This window comes from Aethalodelphis obliquidens, unplaced genomic scaffold, assembly GCF_003676395.1.
Source record: "Aethalodelphis obliquidens isolate GAN/ISIS:26980383/991018 unplaced genomic scaffold, ASM367639v1 scaffold5, whole genome shotgun sequence".
In the NCBI taxonomy this organism is placed as follows: Eukaryota; Metazoa; Chordata; class Mammalia; order Artiodactyla; family Delphinidae; genus Aethalodelphis; species Aethalodelphis obliquidens.
In genome coordinates this window covers 68,286,809-68,302,899 of record NW_020837949.1, presented here as the reverse complement: position 1 = coordinate 68,302,899, position 16,091 = coordinate 68,286,809, and the positions used below count along the sequence as shown (strand labels likewise).

Genomic DNA, 16,091 nt, shown 5'->3' with positions numbered 1-16,091 from the left:
TGGCATGGACATATCTACCAAACATGAAATAGATAGCTAGGGGGAAGCAGCCGCATAGCACAGGGAGATCAGCTTGGTGCTTTCTGACCACCTAGAGGGGTGGGATAGGGAGGGTGGGAGGGAGGGAGATGCAAGAGGGAGGAGATGTGAGAATATATGTATATGTATAACTGATTCACTTTGTTATAAAGCAGAAACTAACCATTGTAAAGCAATTATACTCCAATAAAGATTAAAAGAAAATCTTCCTTTTAAGAATCTGTCAGAAAACATATATCTAGCTTTCAGAGAAAATTGGTGAGTAAAACACTCATTTATATTTTTATGTTTTGTCTCCTTTGCAGTTTCAGATATTTTCTCCCCTACCTCCTATTTAAGCCTTAGGCCTCCACCTCTGCTCCCCCTTCCCTTTTCTGTTTCTTATTTCAAGTAGTAACATCTATCACTCAGTCACTCAAGGCAAAACTTGCAAATCACATTTGACACCAGCTTTTCCTCTACATTTTCCAAGTGAAATCGTATCAATTTTATTTCCTGAATATATTCAATATGTTTATTTTTCTTGTTCACGGCAAATGGTGCTTAGCATAGGCCCTTATTAGCTCATCGTGGTATTCTTTTTCATAAAATTTTTTAATGCATCTTCCTCATCTAATAAATTCCAAACTCTGTAATCTGGTATATAAAGCCCCCTCTCTTCCGATCTCTTCTCTCTCTCCAACTCTTGCATTTTATATTGAGTTATTTGCTCTTCCCGAAAATTCAACATATTGTATGTCTCTGTTCGTTCTTTTCAAAAACTGTTTGTTTCCTTGGAAGTAAGAGTCTGTGTCATTTCTTTTTCTTTGATTTCCTAAATTTTGCTTTTCTCTTAAGAGTTAGTTTACCTGCCTCTTGAGAGACTATCTGGTATGGCCCAGGTGCTCATCCTTATACTTTTTTTTTTTTTGGTACGCGGGCCTCTCACTGTTGTGGCCTCTCCCGTTGCAGAGCACAGGTTCTGGACGCGCAGGCCCAGCGGCCATGGCTCACGGGCCCAGCCACTCCGCGGCATGTGGGATCTTCCTGGACCAGGGCACAAACCCGTGTCCCCTGCATCGGCAGGTAGACTCTCAACCACTGTGCCACCAGGGAAGCCCCCTTATACGTATTTTTATGATACGTTTCCTCCTTCTTTTAATCTATCTGTATCATGATTAAGCTCTTTGCTCCTCTTCTACTTCTCTGATGATTAGAAGTAACTTTATGTATGGGACTGTCTTATTTTCCTTTGTGCTCACAATATCTCACCTAATAGCATATATACATATATGGTATTAGCATGGATACACACACACACACACACACACACACACACACACACTCTCAATACGTAATTTTTGGACTAAACTGAATGCCATGTCTTCATTTCTCCTCTATTATGAGAAATATAAGAAGTGAGCTGCTCTATAGTTTTTAAAAAACTTTGAACAAGTTCAGAAAATGTTTACTATTGTACTTTCTTATTACATTAGAGGAGGAGAAATCGCTAATCCTTGGCCCCAGGTTTATATATTTAGTGTAAAGGGATATATCTTATAGGTCTTCTTGGTCAGGAAGAAGCTCACATTCAAATCCAGAAAGTTCTTTTTATTTTTTTAACTTTAAAGAAAAACCTCTATTTTATGAACCATGACCTGCCTTCAAGTAACAGCACAGAATTAACCAATAGAGAGGAGACACAAGAAGAAAAAGCTAAAATATGTAGAAAAGGGAGACAGACCAAAGGTAGGCTTGGAATTCACTGGTCTTGATCAAATCTTTAATAAGCTTACAGGCTTCACGTAGCAGAGTTGCACTCACCTACGGATTCCACACAGCCCTTCCAGTGCTTTATCTTATGGATGGAGGGGAGCCTCTGTAAAGTATCATGAAGTGTGGCAACATAATTTAGATTATGAGAATCTAAACTAATTAAGTTTGCTGTGACCATTCTATACCAAGAGCTCTCCTATACATAATTTTTCACATCTTACATAGATATAGACATACACACACAATTGTTTTTTAATTATTTGTCATAATCTTGTTTTCCCTGACTTAAATTCTTTAAAGCTAGAATGTATAAATTATATTTTTTAACTCCATGCACATAATACATTGGTTGTGCTCCAGATATCTACCTGATAATTTTTAGTTTCAAAATTTAAAAAATCTTTTTTTCCTCAGTGAACATTACTAAGAAGTCAATAACTCATCAGTGCATAGGTAATATACACGAGTTCTCTCCTACCTCACCAAGTTGGGGAAACACCTAAAACTAACTAATGGCACTTTTTCCTCTCAAAAATTTGTATAATTTATGGCAGCAGAGGACTGGAGAATTAATGGAAGGGTAAGAAAAAAAAAAAAAGAAGCTTCCCTCTCTTACATTTGAGAGATTATATGCCTCTGAACCCTAGATTCCTTGCATGCCAGGACTGTGACTTATTAATATTTTATCCTCAGTACCTGGCACATAGTGAGTGCTTAAGACATGTCTGAATGAGTTAATGGAGGAGAAAAGTCTAGGTCCCTGACTGTTAAGCAACATCTCAACAATTTAGTGAATGAACAGAGTATGTGTGGGGTAGGAATTCAATCAATCAACACAGGCATGTACAAACCAACTTTCAGATTAGTTAGAACCAGAATGAACTCTCCCTTTGTGGGTTTAAATTTGGTTAGATCTGTGATCTGGAGTCTCAGATCACATCTGTTACTTGATCTTGGATCTTGACAAAAAGTGACAAAGGAGTGGCATTCAATGATACAATCGAGAAATGGATCTCTTCATTCTATTTTTGGGGCGTAGGTCATTTATCTCCTTGTCTTCTTCCTGTTTCGAAACATTTGCAGGTAGCGAGGTGAAGCAGAATCGGCACAGTCTCTCAGTGTCATAACCGGACATGGGGTTGACCATTGTACCACCAACCATAATCACCTACAGGGCACTTTCAGGGCCCTCTGTGCGATGAACTGGACCTGGCAGCACTGGCTGTTGCACGATTGGGGTAAGACACACTTGCACATATGCAACCACTGTGCTAGGCCTCCAGGCTGGAAGAAACTGAAACAAGGGTTTGGTGTCTTAAGCTGAGGCACATCGTGAATAAATACCCAATACTGACCTTAGTATTATGCCAAAGTCAGGAATCTGTCTGAATAACTGAACATGACATTCATTCTCTAACTGCTGAGGCTGAGTGAAGGAAGGTGGACAAGTATATTTTTTGCTTAACTGGGCCTATCACTCTGAAATTTAGCCCCAATCATCTGTCGCACTGAGAGGGGAATGCTGGAATGTTACAAAGCATATTCCCCCAAAATAGAGGAAATGTAGTTCAGAAGCCAGAGAATTCGACTAGTCCCCTCATTTGTTTTTCAAGTTTTGCTCAAATTGGCTCGCAAATTTATCTACTATGCGTTGCACATGGATATTTTTGTCACCGAATGTTTTACAACAGCTGTGATCCTGATGGGGATTTAGTTAACCAAAGGCCCCTCTGCATGCAAGCGGTCACCAGGCATCTAACGGGCTGAGGGCTGAAATGACAATAAAGTGAGCAGAACCATGCAGCTGTGGACCAAATGTAGGGTAATAACTAGCAGTTGGCCATTACGGGGTTAACCGCTGGTGTTCTGGTAAGTGTAAAAAAATGTGGAGGTCCTGCTCAAAAACACAGCCCAAATTCGAATAGTTCCATTGGGTTAGAGTTAAAAATGCTTCTGCTTCCTTTTCAGCTGGTGATTATTTTTAGGACACCCATCTTGTTGGAGTGTCTAACACATATATTATAATTATAATTTTTTGATAATTATGTCGTAGTTTTCCAACATGCTTTTAATCTAAATAAGGGATCTTTGCAGAATATCAGCTTCTTAGTCTCTGGGGTTTCAGTCACTAGTGCCTGTGCCTTTATAATTTCCAGACTTGTTGCATTTACTCTGGGAAGAATTTTTACCTACATTTGTTGAGTTAAAGAGCCATCCATTCTGTTGTTTTAAACAAATGAAATTGTATCACTGCAATGTCAGTCCAAACATGTGTAATTAACATGGAAAATATGTCTGAGCCATATTGGTCAAGATAGATGACTTCCTTGCATGACTTATAAACAGTTAGAGGCATAAAGCCAGGATGTCAAAACCAAGTTGTATACTGCAAAGGTTTATCTGGGAGGACTTTCAAATTACAAAGGAAAAAAGAGACAAAATCAGCCTGCCACGCTTTCTTAACAAGGGGAGCAACTTTCTGCTATCTGTATAAAAATAAGCCTTCTGTCCTCCTTTCGACATGTGTTACTCACCCTGCAAAGGTCAAAATGGACATCTCATTCTTCTGGAAATGTTCATCAAACAATATAATGGTACATGTCAGGGCTTTCAGATCATTCTGGCTGGAAAGGGGCCTCTAAACTCCTTTTAAATTTTATCAGTGACTGTGCACAGAATTCTCTTTGGAATTCTTTGATCAGTGTGGCCTAGGCTCTGAAAGAAAGAGAATTCTATCCCCTGCGTGCTTTTCTGAGTCCTCTGAAAGCTACCAGCTTTGACCTTTTTCTAGGGTTGTTTTCCTAGGTAACGATCCAGTGATACTATTGCTTACAGGTAGTAGAGTTGTAGTCACCTTACCTGCAGATGCTCTTCCGTTCCTTTGCTGGATGAAATGAGCTCATTCGGAGTGCATCTGAAGAATCTTTTTTTGTCCTGAAGTATAACCCAATCCTGTTTTTATGTTATCAGTGGCATCAATTAGAAATTAAGTGTGCCAAGAACCTCTGAGAAAATCCCACTTGTGACTGAATCGCATCCCAGGAAGTATAGTTACCAAGGCATAAGTTAACTTGGGATGAGAAAAATCCAATTTGACTACAGCCCTATACAGCAATACCTCCCTTTCCAGAAGGTGTAATGAATTGTCAGTGTACAGGTTTGTAGACTTACTTATATGGGAAATTCTTCCTCTGAGAAAGGTCCCTTGGTTTCATTCTGGTGGTGCTATGTCAACAAGGTTCTTGACCACTTGGTTCGTGAAAGCTTGCTGTTCATGAACTAAACTCATGTATATTCTAATAGTAAAGGCCTTAGGATGTACAATTCCTTCTTTAATTACCAAGCAGCTTGAGCTCTGAATGGTGTTTTCATATATGAGAGGGTGGGAGAGTGAAAGCAAAAGAGAGAGAGAAAGTGAGGGAGAAAAAGAGGGAGAGAGAGGGGTCTAGGAATATTTTGCTCTACTGTTTCAAAAGGGAAAATTGTCGAAATTGTTCTATCTTGAGGTTACCTGAAGAAGGGTGCTCATAAAATAAGACTGCTTCCTACTGCAGACGTCAGTTTTACTGCGGATTGCAGGAAAGTTTTACATGGATTTTTGATATCTGTCAAGGAAAGGGAAGTTAATGTTCTGCCGGGCAGGGAAGGTAAACATAAAACACATGGGCTCCTCGGAAACTGAACAAAACGTGGAAGCCCTCACTCATCCTTGGGAATGTGGTAAAGCTACGAAAGCAGAACCATCATCACTCCGTCTTTCTTGGCATTTAGTCCCACGTCAGCATTCTAGAAAACCTTCTCTACCCTTCCTTCCATTCCACACCTCTGATAACATCTGATGAGACTGGCAGGATAAAGTTGAATAACTCACGGAAAAGGGATGCATTCCTTTCCGTCTTCACCCTGCTGGGTACCTCAGTATATCGAGGATGGATGCCTTTATTCTAGGCCCCATCCCTCAATTACAGGAGCTTTGCAGTACTCTTATCCGGATGGATTGAAGACCTAATAGGAGAGTGGGAAAAGGATTAGCATCCTCAGAAAAGGAAAGCAAAGAACTTATCAAAACAGGACATAGGGTGCTACCTTGAAGCCCAAAACTCAATTTTATGTTTTTATTTTTCAGACTGATGCCATGAAAACAACTGCCAACAAATCAGTGAGTATAGTGCAAGGGATTTCTTGTTTATCTTTTTAAAGTTGAAGATGTAAGGTAGTAAATTACTATAAGATATATTCTCAGCCAAAGCTAACCTGGGGGGTGTGTTATATAAGTGTGTGGTATACGCATGGGCATATGGTCACATACACATGTATCAAGGAATGGATCGGTCATCCTGAATGTATTCAATATTGTGAATATATTCAATATCTTGTGAAATATATTGTGAATATATTCAATATCTTGTGAAATACTGGGCACTGGAAGTTGGAAGCTGCAGCAAACACAGCATATGCTATAAGCATTTCACCTATTAAAGTATCTGACACTTGGCAGGTGCATTCAAGAATGACCGCTCTTGGCAAGTCCATCTTAGCCTTGCACACGAACAATAAAGAGAAAGGAATATTTTCAGTCTGGCAGAAATAAGCAACAGGTGCTAAAGGCCTTGTGCTGTAGTTTAACAGGAGGGAGTATACTGAACAGTGTGAAATAAGCAGACATAATTATAACGTACTTGTAATGAAAACGATGGCTCCTAATTAATTCTGGTCTAGACTTGTTCAAAGACCCTGGGGCCAGCACACCTTAGGGGAAGGATTTTACCCTTTAATAATAACACAATGCATAAAATATTTAGTAGTGTACCCTTCATAGAGTAAAAAAGTCCCTTAGGGATTCTAAAATCTAGGGCTGTTTTTTCTGACGTGGAGCTTTAGTGGTCATCCCATATGTTCAGGGCTGTGGAACCTCCAGTATGTCCTTGTCTAGAATCTATTTGTCCACTCTTTAGCGTAAGGAGCTTAATCCAGTATTTTATCCTCATCTCTCATTCATTCTGGTTCTTGAAACAGATTAGTTATTGCATCAAGGCTGCTATTCACCACACATGTGAGATCTCTAATGTCACAAGCAGTTATTCTTGAGTGACTCCTGTTCTAGATGCTGTCAATGAAGATGGTATAGCCCAACGTTCATACACCATTGTATCCCTACTGTATCTTCTGTGTCTAGTGCTTTGTTTGCAAGATTACTAAGAATGCAATAGGGCAATCTTGACAATTGTAGTAAAACTGACAAAAATATTTAGGCTCTGGAGTAAGATTTGCCAAATTCAGAACTGTTTCTAAATCCTGCATATGTGGTTTTGACTTGATTAGTTCAATTCCCCAAGGCCGTTTCTTTTTCCATAAAGTGAAGATAATAAAAGTCTTTACTTCACAGGCTCTTTTGAGAACTGAGTTAAGTAATTCATATATTTACCTTAGTAGGATATCACATTGTGTTTATTTGAATATGTTACTTTCAATTATGTTTTCTAGAGTAAATTCCATTGAAAATAACAGAGTGGGAACAGGGGTTGCTCTGAAAGAGCATATGATATTCACACTTCTCTAGATGCAATTTCTAGGATAAACCTTCTTCCTTTATTGTGATCTGGGGCTTTGCTACGTAAAGTGTGGTCCGTAGACCAGCAGCATTGGCATGGCCTGGGAGCTCGTGAAAAATGAAGAATCCTGGGTTCCACCCCAAACTAACTGATTCATAATCTGTATTTTAATGAGATCCCAAGCGATTTGTGCGCACTTTAAAATTTGAAAAGCTCTGGTCTATACAGCTAAGGTCCTTACGTGTCCTTTTAGATTTTCCTGATCTTACGCCTAATTTAATCATGTTTATTATACCTGTATATTTTTGTTAACCCAAATGTTTACTTTTAAAATTTCTGAATTGCTAGACAAGTCTTTCAGAATAAGTGACACTTTATTGATGCACGGTATTTTAATTTTTCTGGTACACACTCAGACCCCCAAAGCCATATTGATGCTACGTCCCCTCCCTTTTCTCACCCCGAAACACCTTAAAGACTCTCATCATTTGATTACTAGATTTTGATTTGCCTGTTTCTAGAGAAACTACTAAGACATATTGGGCATTCCCTCTTCTGATTCTGAAATTGAAATAACATCTATGTGGGGCTTAGTGAGAGAAATTTAAGAAAGGCATGGATCATTGGATCATTGCTTCATTCCATAAATTACTTTTCTTGACTGTATTAAATTGTTGATAGATTTAATTCTGCCTTGAAGAAAATGTTTAGTTGAAAAAAAAATGTTTCGAGACAAATTTTGACCATGCTTAATAGAAGACAAATGCATTCAGATAAATTGAAATTAATTCAAATTAATCATTTAAAAGTTCAGGTAAAGATTTTTTTTAAATGATTGGTACAAGGTTCTGCTAAATTTACATATTTTTTCCCTTTTAAATAACACTTTCAAGTTACATATAGTCCTTTAACTTTTTTATGTGTAACACTATTATTATTTCCAATTAATGGGGATATTTTCCATACCGATTTTTTTTTTTTCACTTACTATTCGACCACCATCTCATAACAAGGACAGCTTGCGAGTGCGTGTTAACAAAGTCAAACACTACAAATGAACTTCACAGTTCTCTGCACTGCTCATTCTCACCTCATGAATCCGAAAGTGTCTATGAATTTGAAAGATTGCTGCTGGCGGATGATCTCACCTTCCACACTTCCATATTCTCTGGTTACGGTTTTTCTCCTGTAAATGGCTCCCTATACTTGGAGCTGCAGTGCCAGACTTTCTAGACAGGCATAAATTACTGCTGTGTCTCCCTTCCTCTTTTTCTTCATTTATATTTCATACTGTATGACAAAGTGAAACATTGAGTAACGGATGGTGCTAAAGGACGGTGACTATTTACTGTGTTTTTTTCGTGCTCTGGGCGTTTTATATGTCTGAAATACCGAACTGTATGATACTAGAGATCAAACAAGAGGACTTGAAAATTTTCATTTGTTGCAAGGAAGCTCTGGTTTTATAAAGGCAGCTGCAAATTAGACTTTAATTGCTAACTGAAAGGAATGGTTGCAATATGTTGTCGGGCAAAATATGAAAAATACAGAAAGGTCAAAGTAGTAAAGTATATATCCACTTACCTAGAGCACTGAATCATTCACTGAGCTGACATTCCTGCTGTAAACTCACTCACTTTCATAAAAGATTTTTTTTCCGTTTTAGGAACAAGAGAGATGTCTGTGTCATGCCAGCCCTAATACCTAACCCATCTTAATGGGAAGGGCAGCAGAGCAAATACCTTTCTTTCTCTTACTTGGTTCATTTTTAATTTATAGGCTTTAAAACTATTTATCAACTAACTTCCTTCCTCCCTTCCTTCCATTCTCTTTTTTCCCAATAATCTTAAACTTTCTCCTGAGGGGAATACCAGTTTTCTCCTCACTGTCCATGTAGTACGTGCTCCCTACAAATTCTTTATTTTTACCCTAAAGATAGAGGCTGTCTTATTTTCTGAGACAGACTGGATGCCAATTTTTAAAAATTTAAAACAACTAATAGTGGTAAACTCTGTAATTTCTCTCAAAAAATTTTCCCCCAAATTAGGGCTTGACGTTATACTGGAAGTGAAATGCTCAAGTTAAAAGAAGGAAGGAAATGAATATTTATTGAGGGTCTACTATGTGCCAGAAGTTTTCCCTACATGATTTCTTTTAATCCTCATCACAGCACTGTGTGAGAGCTGTTATTCTCTCTAATTTGCAGTTTAACAACTGCAATTCAGACAGTCAGGAGCTTGCCCAACATCATATAGCTACTAAATCTGTATGACTCCAAAGTCTTTCCCACTTGATTATATACCAGTGTCCTCTCCCTCAATTTTGCAAATGAGACCCATGAGGAGCAAAGAGACTGGGGGCTTAAATTGGTGTCTGAGTTTGAACTGGATAATAGGTTCTCTGTTCATCCCACTGTGCCATTGGCAATACAAAGATGGGGAAAAAACTTGTGCAACTGGCCCTAAAATTAAAATTCACATTAAAATATCTGTAAGAAAATTTACCATGTTCATTTTCTTGAGGGGTGGAATCTATTAATATATTTCCTGTCTGTTACTGACAATAAAATCTCATGTGATTCCTCCTCATGTTTCTTTCTATCTCTTTCTCTCTTCAGTGCCATGAGTTGATCAGACCCCAGAGATAACGACTGTTATTTTTAAGGAATTCTGTATATGGTTGCAGGCAACACAACTTTCTCGTCTCCATGGAACTGGAGCAGAGGTCAGATTATGCTGGGCCAAACTCCAAATCTATAGAACGGATTTTCTATTTTCCAACCATTAAGGCGGACTGTCCTCATAAATTTATGTAACTGTTCAAAGAGTGAGCCTTATCTTTTTCCTATTTCTCTCTCTAACAACTTCTTCCTCCCAACTTCAGAATTGAAACACAGTAGGGACTCGTAGTACAATAAATATTTTTGCATATTTGTTACTCTTTTTTTCCTCCCACCAGAGTTTACACAGAACAAGAACTCCACAGATGATAAACAGATACAGATGTTTTCCATGACTGTTACCATATTTACAAATGAAAATGTAAGATTTGGTAGGTTAACAGTTAGTTAGACTGGGGGAAAGGATTGAAAACGTTTCAAGGTTGTGTTAAGACCTCTTATACCCATTGCTTTTGGAGAGGTAATAAAAAACAAAAACAAAAACCACATAGCAAAATCTGAACATCACCTGCCTTAGAGGTGTGCAGAAAGTAGGCCATACATCCTCTGCACCCAGGCCAGCTTGAACTACTCCCTGTTCCTTAAATATACCTTGTTCTTTCCCTTCTCTGAGCTTCTTTTTAAGATGTTCCCTCTGATATAACTGTCCTCTCTTCCTCCCCTTCTACCCGTCACATTTCCACACATCTCTCAACATTGGGTTTAAATGCCACCTCCTTCATGCCGGCCTCCCATGAGCTGAGGGTCAGGAAGTCCCTTCTGTGTGTGACTGTAGCAGTTGGAATACAGATCTTTTGTAGCACTTACCACTCACTGTACTAAATCTGGAATATTTTTATATCGTTATATCTATCTTCCTTATAAGGTAAAGAATTGTTTCTGTATATCAAAAAGTATAATCCTCACTCTTTTCTATTTTTGTTCACTGGGCTTCTGGGACGTCATGCTTTCTCAGTTCTCCTCCTCCCTCACTGGCCATTTCTTCTTGGCCTCTCACTCTTTCCCTCCCTCCTTCTCTCCCTCTTTTGGTTTTAGTTCCTCAGTCTGGACTCTTCACGATGTAGTAAAGCTTGGTTTTTTAACTCGATCAATATCCACTCACTCCCAAGATGACCTTATAGAATTTTACAGCTTTAAATACCATCTAAATGCTGATGACTCCCAAATATATTATCAAGCCTGGATCTCTCCCTCAACTCCAGATTTATCTCCACCTGTGTGCCGAATCATCTTCACCTGCCTCCTCACTTGGCATCTCACATGAAATGTGTCCAAAACAGAAATCGTAATTCCCCCCAACCCCCGCCCCACCAAAACTTGCTTTACCTTCCCCTCCTTAGTAAATGGCAACCAGCATTTTAGAACCATCGATTCATCTCTTTCTCTTAATTCATGCATACAATCTTTCAACAAATCCTGCTGGTTCTATTTTCAAAATATATTCAGAATCTGACTACTTCTCATCATTTCATGTCTATGACCCTGATCCAAGCCATAATTATCTCTCATGCGGGATACTCAGTGGCTTGCTAACTGGTTTCTCTTGTCTCTACACTCACATCCTACCGTGTGTGTGTGTGTGTGTGTGTGTGTGTGTGTGTGTGTGTGTGTGTGTGTGTGTGTGTGTGTGTGTGTGTCTGTTCAAGAGAGCAACCATCCTGATTTAGGTATTATTTAAACTTAGATAATGTCTTCTCTTATTCAACCCCTCCAAAGGCTCCCATCTCGCTCATGGTAAAAACCAAAGTCTTTGCAGTGGCTTACAAGGCCCTATATAGTTTGGCTCCCTGTTACCTCTATGAACTCATCCTGTGCTTCTTCCCGCCCCAGGTGTTCAGTTACAGCATCACTGGCCTTTTCTTCAAGTGTTCAGTGTTCCTCCACCTCAAGGCCTTTGTGGCTCCCTCTGTTGGGAAAGATCTTCCCCAACAACCTATATTTTTTGGCACCCTCATTTTTTTATCCATCTTTCTTCATATTTTCCCATTATAAGCTTATTTCCCCCAGTACTAAGTTCTCTGGTCATCCTGTTTAAACGTCAACCCACCCCCTTCCTTCTCTGCTTGTTATTGGTGTTGTTTCCGGTTTTCTTTTTTTGTTTTCATAGCCCACCTTTCAGACGGTGCATGAGAGCCTGCCCCAAAGTAGGTGCTCAATGAACGTTTTCAGATTTGTTGAATTTCATAGTGCCTTCCGTGCACATAGTAGGTGCTCGCTGTCTTTCAATCGACAGTGTGAAGCTCCAAATTATATTTTGCACCAGAAAGGGGAATACAGATTTTTATCCATTTCATGAATTTTTCACAGTTAACAAGAATTGAAAGTGGTTGTATATCAGAAACAGGTGTGTTTCATCTGTATATAGTAAAACACTAAGTTTCAAAGAGTGGAAAATTTTGGTTGTTCATAGCAGAAGGAACTATGGAACCAACAACAGGTTCATTGAGCCAATGGCTATGTTAAAATACAGACAGTGCCACATAACTAGGAAAATGCTCATTCAAATGCTCGAAGGGCGCCTTTGATCATGTTTAAGTAAAGAAATTATGAAATGCTTTTCACTTAAAGTCTTCCTGACACAACCACAATTTGGCAATTGTTCTCAAGCATAGAAGCCAGAAAAAGATAAAACATGGTGGCCTTCTGCTCTAAACCCCATAAATAATTTTATACCCCCAAATAAAACAGTTAACAATAAGACTTTCTGAGTGAAAGGAAGAGATTTTGTAAGAGCCATTCACACCATAACAGATGTGCTGTCTTGCTTCAGCCTTACTTTGTATCTTTCCTTTACCCTTTTCTCTCATTGAGAACCCTATGGCATAAAGTTTCATTTCAAAGATTTAAAATAGGACATGGAATCCTAGGCAGACTTAAGAGCAGTTGTACAGAGCAATCTATTGTGGATTTTGCGACTCTTACACAACATGCATAGTTTCCCTGGGACCAGGATATTTTTGCCCTAAAACTGGCCCAGTTCCCCTGCACAAGATCATCCTCCTTGTTCAGAAATAATGGTAGAATCGAAATAGATACCACTCAGATTGAAAGAGTCCGTTCTAATCCAATAGAAAACTACTGGCAATTCTCGGAGGTCACTGAGTTTAGGATCTAGAGATCATCTTCACGTGTCAGAACACTGGACTGCAAAAAGCTCCAGAGACAATTTTGAACCACCTAAGCAATTTTCACCACCTTCAGTGTAAGCACCTAGAGGATTTACTGACAAAAGTATGCTGTGCATGCATTTTTTTTTGAGCATTAGATTGGCAAAAATGCCCTGGATATTTGAGCATAGCCTCCTTTGTCTCTTTCTTTTAACCCTGCCAGACCTCCCTAAGATATATGCCACAGAGAAGCCCCCATCCTCCGGTGTCCATGATGAATGATTTGGGAATAGTCCAAACAGTAAGGGAGGGATTTAGCCCAGCTTCCTTGACTCTAGCCCCATTTATTTATGAGAAGGTTGTGAGGAGATTTACAGGGAAAGTAAAATATTCCATAGTGTGGCTTTTTATGCAGACCGGTGCTTAGGAATAATCATTGCTGTCACTGCTTTAATGTCGAAGGGAAAAAAAAAAAAAAGACTTCTGCAACCCATGTAGTACAAAAAAAGAAAACAAAAAAGCAATAAAGGAAAACCAGGAGTTGGGTAGTTTGATAGTTTGTTTCTAGCTTCTTATTTTATCATTACACCCTTTGCTCCAGAAACTTTACTTTTCTCTAAATTCCGTCAAACTTAATTTCTTCATCTCTGTTCTCTCTTCTCCATTTGTGTGTGAGCGTCTGTGTGTGTGACGATAATTTTTAATACCCACAGTACTTCATTATTCCTCAGAAAGACCCTCAAGAGTACATGCCAATAATTTGTCCATTGTGTAAATGATGAAACCAAAACTCAGAAAGTGAACCTTTCTGAACCTAATGTTGATAGGGAAAGAAAGGTAATGGTAGGGAGAGCCCAAATTCAAACTTAGATGCCCCTGACTTCAAAGCCTTGTAGTTAATCACTGTGTCTTCTTGCCTCTTATGTAGAGGAAGAACTTCTGCTGTTTGCTTGCTGGCACAGGCGAGGTCTGTGAGCAGGCCTCTCATATGCCTGGCTCATCGTGCATCCCCTGGCCAATGCACTTGCTTCATTGCTTTCCATGCTTGCTCTTTACTATGAGAACAGAGTCCTTCTGGGTAAGGAAGTCATTCATTTCCACGTTAAATAATCATGGAGATGCGGGTTTAAACAGAATAGCAAGCAGAACATCGAAGCCTTATTTAAACTAGAGAGCTGTATCCAGTATTTCTCTTGCTTTTTTTTCATTTCAACTTTAGGTTTTCAGTACAAAAGAAGAAGGAAAAATCAGCGATGCCTGATTTCTTTTTCCTAATATTTTCTTATGGCAATTTCCAAACATAAAGTTTGAAACTTTTACAACAGTAAATACCCATACAGTCAGCATCTAGTTTCTATAATTTTGCATGCTTTACTTTTCACCTCTCTATCCACTAATCTCTCTATCCACTAACCTATCTTATTTATCTGATACATTTTAAAGTTAACTGCAGATATCAGTGCCCTTCACCTCAAAACAGTATGAATATCATCAACCAGGGTTCAATATTTATTGACTCTTTTTTGTTAAGGTAAATTTTATGTAAGGTGAAATGCACAAATCTTGTGCGTCATTTGATGATGTTTGATGTGTATCTACATCCACGTAACTAAAACCTCTTTCAAAGTATAGAATATTACTATGCCAAATCCAACATAATCCTCATCTCCTAGCCCCCCTGCTCACAGAGACAATCACTGTTCCAGTTTTTACATCATGGATTACTTTTAGCCATTTTAGTCTTCATAGTCATTCAAACAAATCACATAGTAACCACTCATTTGTATAAGATTTCTTTTACTTAGCATTATGTTTTTGAGATTTATCCATGGGGTTGTAGTGATATGTTCCTCCTTATTTCTGAGTAATATCCCAGTGTATGAAAATATCACAGTTTATTTATCCATTCTTCTCTTGATGAAAACTTGATCTAGTTTTTCAGTTTAGGCTTTTCGCGAATATTCTTGTGCAAGTCTTTCTGGTGTACACGTTTTCATTTTTCTTAGGTAAATACCTAAGAGTAGAATTGCTGGATTGCGAGGTAGGCATTTTGTTTAGTTTTATATAGGAACTGCCAGATCTTTTCCCAAGGTAGTTGCATGGTATTACATTCTCATCAACAATGTATGAATATTCTGGTGGCTCTACAAGCTCACCAACATTTGACATTTTCTGTCTTTTAACGTTTAGATTTTCTGGTGATTATATAGTGGTATCTCATTGTGATTTTAATTTGCAATTTGCTGATGAGTCATGACATGGAACACTCTATTATCTTCCTTTGTAAACTGTCCAGTATTTTTGCGTATTTTTAAAAATTGGACTGTTGTGTTCCTTGCCTGATTTTGAAAAGTGGGCAATACTGAATACAAGTGAAATCACCGTGTCATTTAATTAGTTGTCTGAAAACTCAGTCTTAGGAACCATCCAAATTGTATGGAGCAATTATAGATAAATCAGGTAAAGGACTATTAGGTGTGGTCTACAATTATAAGGAAGAAAAAAGATAAGATTTGTTATTGTAATTACTCCAGGGCTGCTGTGGGCCTATCCTGTCTGCAACAGAACATGACAGAACAGATTAGCCTGAGACTTGTCAGGCTATCTTTAGCTTTCTATTTAACTCTCAGAAACTGTTAAGATAATCATCCAATTGGGTTAATGCTTCTCTGAACCTGCCCTTCAAACCTGCCACTCTTTCTCCACCATTCATTCATTATTTCCTTGTAAAACTCAAGTGGCCATCTCACATTATTTAATAATTCTGTAAGACATATGGCGAACTGCTAAACTTAACAATGGAGGATCAACTTAAGAAGGAGCAGAGGAGTGATAAATGCATTCCCCTTATTGTCATAAAGTTGGAAAATTATGACCATATGCATGGACTGAGCCAAAAGGGCAGAGGATTCCCTTTGTCTCCTTATTATTCACCCATTGTGCTGTTTTAAGTTCCTT

General features: G+C 38.5%; 1 long non-coding RNA gene across 1 annotated transcript; it reads left to right on the top strand.

The window, feature by feature from the left end:
• The first annotated feature begins 1,052 nt into the window (after positions 1-1,052).
• LOC113618436 (uncharacterized) lies at positions 1,053-9,928 on the top strand. Its single transcript, XR_003432013.1, has 4 exons — positions 1,053-1,104; positions 2,878-3,032; positions 5,921-5,953; positions 6,811-9,928. It is a non-coding gene; the product is annotated as an uncharacterized LOC113618436 (long non-coding RNA).
• Positions 9,929-16,091: the final 6,163 nt, after the last annotated feature.